The sequence below is a fragment of the Nesoenas mayeri genome (genome assembly GCF_963082525.1).
Source record: "Nesoenas mayeri genome assembly, chromosome: 2".
NCBI classification, from domain to species: Eukaryota; Metazoa; Chordata; class Aves; order Columbiformes; family Columbidae; genus Nesoenas; species Nesoenas mayeri.
In genome coordinates, this window is record NC_137543.1 from 83572943 (window position 1) to 83579295 (window position 6353).

Sequence of the window (6353 nt, forward strand, 5' to 3'; positions counted from 1 at the left end):
GTGGTACATACGTTGAGTCTGGTGCATGCAATTGAAGAAGCAGTCATAGTCTGTGCTTTGCAATTAAAATGCAAGAATAGCATTCAGTGTGTGTATCCTGCTTTGGATGCTTTTCCATTTAAAAAAGGCCAGGCCAGGTTTACAACTATATTTAAGCACAATGACCTGCACATAAATGTCTAACAGGATTTTCAGAAGTGACTAGGCAGGCTTAGTTCCTAATCCTTAATTTCCTGATTCTTACTGGTTTATACCTAAATTCCTTTGGACATGTGCTACCTGTCGTTGGCAAGTTTGCTGGGGTGGGAACTAATTTTCTCCATGCACTGCTGGGAACAGGAGAGTCCTGCCCCCACAGTACCTCACAGTTCCTCACAGTACCTGAAAAAGCCTAACAGCAGGAAAACAGAGTGATGCCAAGGGGCCATGCAATGGGAATTAATATGAAATAGAAGGAGCCAAACAGAAAGACACTCTGCAATTAGTTCATCTGATGATGAGAGAGTGAACAACTGATGAGCAGAAACATCCTGCTTAGCATTTCGAGATGAGACATTTTCTTGCTGTTCTTTACAAATAGATTAATTAAAAAACTCACCAAATAAATAAATACATTCAATGCATAAAAAGTGCAAGAATTTATTTTTCCTTGCAATCTCTGGCCTCACATTTGTTTCTAAAGATTATCTAATAGAGGGACAGCTGCAATCTGAGAATGTGCCTGTGCTGACAATCCAGTGCCAGGGAGTGGGAATCTTGAGTCTGTCCAAAAAAGAATTGTGTATAGAAACTCAGGAGTGTGAGAAGATACAGCTCCTTCCTCCTGAACCCCCCTGTTGTCACTGGCTGCTGTCAACCAGAGGTTTTGATTTCAACATTGTGAGAAACCTTTGGCAATCTCACACAATGTAAGTGAGAAAATGACAGCCACTCCGATAATGCAGCCAGTTTTCCTGATCATCGTGATTGCATGAGAGCGCTGTACTTAGTTATATCGATTTATCTCTGAGAGCTCTTTCTGCCACATAAATCTCATCGAAAATCTTTAAAGATCTTGCCCCAAAAGGCCGCTATATTTTCTTTCCCAGTAAAAAGAATCAGAGCCAGGAATTAATTTCTCAAAGTTGGAGCTAGAATGGTCCATTTATGAGGCAGGTCTGAGTGCATCTCTATGTTACATTTTGAAACATTTAAAAACAGTACTGCACTTTATGATTAACCTTCACATCTAAGCAGTACTACAAAGAGCTGTAGCTATCTCCTCTATCTTTCTTTCTTAGTTCAAGAGACTTGAATGAAGAAAATGACCTTTCTTTTAAATGAGGGAATTTGAAGGAGCATTGTGGTTATTGTACCTCAAGCCTTAAGTACGATAGGCACCACATTATAAAGATACTATTTGTGCCACTCTAGTTAAAAAGACTGGTCATCCTTCCCTGATGAAACTTTTCTTTTAGAGTAACTAAAATGACTTCAAAAATAAATAAGTATTTGAAATTAAGAATCAATTCTTTCAACTCAGCCAGAGCTAAGGAAGCACAAAATACAAATTCATGCTAATTCTCCATAGAATTATCAACAAGTCTGAGTTATAAACTGTGTCTTTATGCCTGGCAGACTAATTTCTTCTAGCATATATAAAAGTAAATATAAGAAAACACAAGAAGTTGGACCTTTTGTTTTCCTTGACAAAAATACTTTTTTGAAAAAAGTAATTATTGAGTTTGAATTATCTGTAACACAGAAAGAACCTGTTTGTGTAAACACACACATGTGTGAGTTTTAGGTATTTTGTTCAGGTACAGAATAGCTTGTATGATGGGGATATAAATGTTTCAGTAACACTAAATGTTTGGTAACATTATTACTTTTTAATAGCCTGGTGAATTATTCCTTGGCTTGTTCTGTCACTCTGCAGAGGTGCGTCTGTCTGTCCACCCACTGTGGGAAACTGGGAACTTAATTTCCTTCTCCTCTTTTTTATTTCAAACTGACTCCAAGACTTTTTACAACCAATATATGCCAAAGCATCATTTATTCATAAAAACTGTGCAGCCCAGTGCATCTTAAATATAATTACTGCACAGTAGAACAAAGCTAACTTCAAAAAAGCAGGATGTGGCAAGCAACATCTGATTAGACTAGTATCCTCCTACAGGTGCAGAACCATTGGCAATGAAGAAGGATATTACGTTAATCTGGGACATTATAAGAAATCAAACAGGCCAACATGTTTTCATTTATTGCAGAGGGATACATGGGTACATTTGTATGGAACCAGTTTCGAAGAAGTGGGTGCTGTAGCTGTCCCCTCAAATGGAGCAAGTTTGTGAATATGACATTAATTGTGCTAATGAACCCTGGATTAGAGTATATTCACGTGTTTGTGAGTTCTCTCCCAAGCTACTTCATCCAAGTATTCTTATTCTGATTTTATGGTAAATGACTCAAAGTTGCTACAGGAATGGATGAGAATCTAATGCAGTAAAGTGTCAGAATTTTTGAGGACTGGAACGGACAGTGCCTAACACTACATAGCATGATTTTGTCACAAGTATAAACTCTCACATCTGCAGCATATCAGCATGTGTTCCCAAGCATGGAAGTATTTTTTTCCAATAACAGACTGATTAGAATTTGAATCCTTGTCCCAGAGTTGAAGAAAATAAGACACAAATAATGCATATTTTTTCATTTTAAACATCAGGACTAGTGCCTTTAGTTTCAGTGAACTAACAGTCTGAATAACCATAAAATAAAAAACAAACAAAAAAAAAAACAAACAAAAACAAACAAACAAACAAAAAACCAAACAAACAACAAAAAAAAATCAGAGTCATTTTCTGAGCCCACATCAAGTTTTAGAGACTAACTCCATTATTTTTGAAGCAGTCTTTGGATGTCTGAGTTTCCTTTGATCAGCTCCTTTGTGCCTGTGTTACAAATGGTTCAGGTTTGTGGGAGAGATGTAAATATGGCCTCTAACCCTTTATTACAGTCCAAGTTGTATTTCTGTCAGGAACAGCATTTGTCCAGATGACCCTCAGTACTCCTTTACACGTTCTGCACTGTCAACCCTTTTTTGTCCTTAGGTGAGACAAACACAGACATACTCTCTTGTCCCTCTTCCGTGTCTGGTACCAAGGGGATGGAGGGATAGGAAGAGAGCACTAGCTAGCTACAGTTTTCATGACGAAAACAACTTCCTAAAGCTACTTTCTGGGCCTTCCTTTCAGTGTTGGAACAATGAAATTTTGTCTCCTTTTCCTGTACTCAGCACCCCTCACACCAAATAAAAAATATGTCTTATTTGCTAAGGAGCCTAGAAAGAGTTCTGGTGGCCTGTAACTCACTGCTGTCCCAGAGAGACTGGGCAGTGGGAAGGCAATCTAAGTGGAAAGTGTTTTTGCTTGAGTAAATAAAGTATCTTCTGGAGTTTACATTTTCTCACTTCAGCACAACACTGGCTCCAGTGATGACAGGAATAACTTGTTTGCTGGCAGTACTGCACATACATAAAAGGTCTTTTGGACTTTACCAACAATTAAAAGGTACCTAGTGAGTGCCCAGAGCGATGTACATCAGTGAAATGTGAATAATCCGTTTACACTTGTAGGGGTAGACCAGAACGTGGGCTAAGTACCCAACAGGGTTTCAAAAGACAAGATGGAGTAAGATGCTAAGACTGAGTAATCATTAGCATAACAGAATTATATGTATATAGTTAGTGTATAGTGGAAGTTTGCAGTTCAGCTTTTGTCACGTTCGTTTAGAGACCGGCTATGCAGGAGTGGTGGCCAGAGCTGGCACGAAGCAAGCACTGCCTGCAGCAGGGACATGAACTGAGAGACAGGTGGACATGAACTGAGAAAGAGAAGGGAGACAGTTGATAGGATTTGATGATGTCTCGGCTGACATACAATGCGGAGTTATTTTGCTTTTGCAAGGTAATTGTTAACAGGCAATAAAATGAAATGCTTCAGTCTTGGGACAATGTTTTATGTGATCCTTCTGCCAGAGGTCTTTGTTTGCATGTGGTTATTTTCTTTCATAGTCCTTGGGAGCAACATCTATACTCTGAGTCCCTTTGTCCTCTGTTGTGCTTCATGCTGGTCATCAAACAGTTAACTTGTATTGTCTTTCAGGAGTCCCATTTCACTCCTGCCAAAATCAATGATAAAACTCTGACTGTGCAAGTGAGCGAGCCCATGGGCCAGATGGATATTCGGTATCAAAACATTTGAAAGGCTCTTTCTGCAATAAAGAGCTATATGAAGTATTTGCTCTAAAGACAAGTACCAATCTCTTGTCTCCAGGGCATCTGTAATCAATATTATATTACAGGTTGATTAAATACCAAGATATTAGAACGGTGAATCTCAAAGTGCAGTTTTAACTTTTCTTTGTTACGCACAACTGTAAAAAATTCTTTAGAGAAATGTTAACAATACCAGAAAACAACAAAATAGCATCATAGTTACTATTTCTGCACGTGCAAACTTGGCAAGGGGGGGCACTCATCATTGGATCAGTACCTGGTAGATGCTGTAGGTAGGCAGAATATAACCTTGTGTGCTCAATATTTTGCCCCTTTATCCTGCTCTCTCTGCAAGTAGATCGTAGAACATGTGGAATAATTTCTACACAACATTTCTTAGACTAGTATCCAACATGTGCACAAAAGGTGGTTACATCTCAAAAAGCTGATGGCATCTATGGGAAGCCAAATAGAAATGTATAAATCTATTGTCTTCATAAATATGTAAAAAGCGGGGTGTCTGGTATGGGAAACTCTATATTTGATACATTTGACACTGTGACAAAAAGTGGGTAAGCAAGAGAACAAAGGCCATATGGAGGAGTATGGCTGACCAAACCATAATTTGGAGCAGTAAAAGGTGGCTTGGCCCTCTTTTCACTGGATTCTTTTTATTCTTTTAAGCTTTCTCTCTTTGGCAATAGGTAGTAGGTTCATGCCCATCTGAACATGACTGTTAGCACCTGGGACAGGTGTGAGAAGGACAAGATAGAGAGAACCTGGATCCATACTCTTAACTATAAAAGAGTTGTGCCATCAAAATGTGCAGCAGTGGCAAGACAAAGGTGCACCTAGCTCTGTTTTGTTTGTTCTAACAGGGAAGTCTTGGCATGTGGCGGGGGGTGAAAGTGCACCCTCTGCGAGCCACCAGTCAGCAGACTGATAGGAATGCTGTGTCAGAGACTGAGCCCCTTGGACACCCCTTTTTTCCTTCTGTCCCTCTTTTAGTCAGCCCTCTTTTCAATGACTTTTTATCAAAGTTTAGGTTTGTTCTTTGGGGGCATTTTTGGTTTTATTTTATTAAAGGAGGTTTAAGAGTTTATTTGTTCTAATAAGCTGGATCTGTAATTGGGAAGCAGGTTAAGCTTGCTTCCAATTAAGATAATGGATGTGAAATACCCAATTGCATCCTGAGAGAGAGAGAAGTAAGTTCCCCTGCTGAGTTGTAGAAGAAAGCAGCTTTGTCTAACAATGTAGGTGGAAGCAGATGTTTAGAAAAACATATAAAAACAATCTGGAGGGGATTTATTAACTTGTTTATTAATTAAGATGCATGCGTGAGCAGACAGCTGGCAAAGTTCTGAGTTAAGAAAGTCAAAGTTCCAGCAGGGGATACATGGAAAGCTGTACATGGGTGATTCTGTATGTGTTTGGTGGGGTTGTTGTGATGTGTTTTTTTGTTTTGTTTTGGTTTCATTTTGTTTTTTGTTTTGTTTTGTTTTGAATGATGGAGGAACCCCCTCAAAGCTCTTTGGGAGATTCAGACCAGTATGTCCCCTTGCATACAGTCTTCCTGACTCTCTGGCTCTGTTTTCCTGATCCTAGTAAGCTTTTTCTCTTTTGCTTAAATAAAGTAAGATACATATTAAGGTCCTATCAGGCCATGAGTATTTCCACAACAAGTAAAAATATCCACAGTTTTGTGCACTCTATGGTTTAAAATTTGCATAATGAGTACTGGAGTGACTCTGAAATAGTGAGTGATGGAGGACTCCTGACAATGGTTATGTTTGCTTTCTAATTTGTGGGCAATAAGGAAAATAGAACCAGCCTTTCTGACTGGAGGGACAGAGGTGCTTGGGGTTCTGGTGTGGGGACAGACATTGCCAAGGACCTGTTTAGTTGGTGTGGTCAGTCTGGAGAAAAGAAAAGGTAGAGTGTGGGCATTTTCCGGATAACTGGCTGTGCCAATAACAGGGGAAGATGTAGTAGTGCTGGTAAGTAAGAGGAAAGGCTTCAAAGGCTTTGGGTAAGAATCTGTATTTTAATTTTTTTTTTTATATATTTGTACTTTATCGAATAAACTTTTATTTCA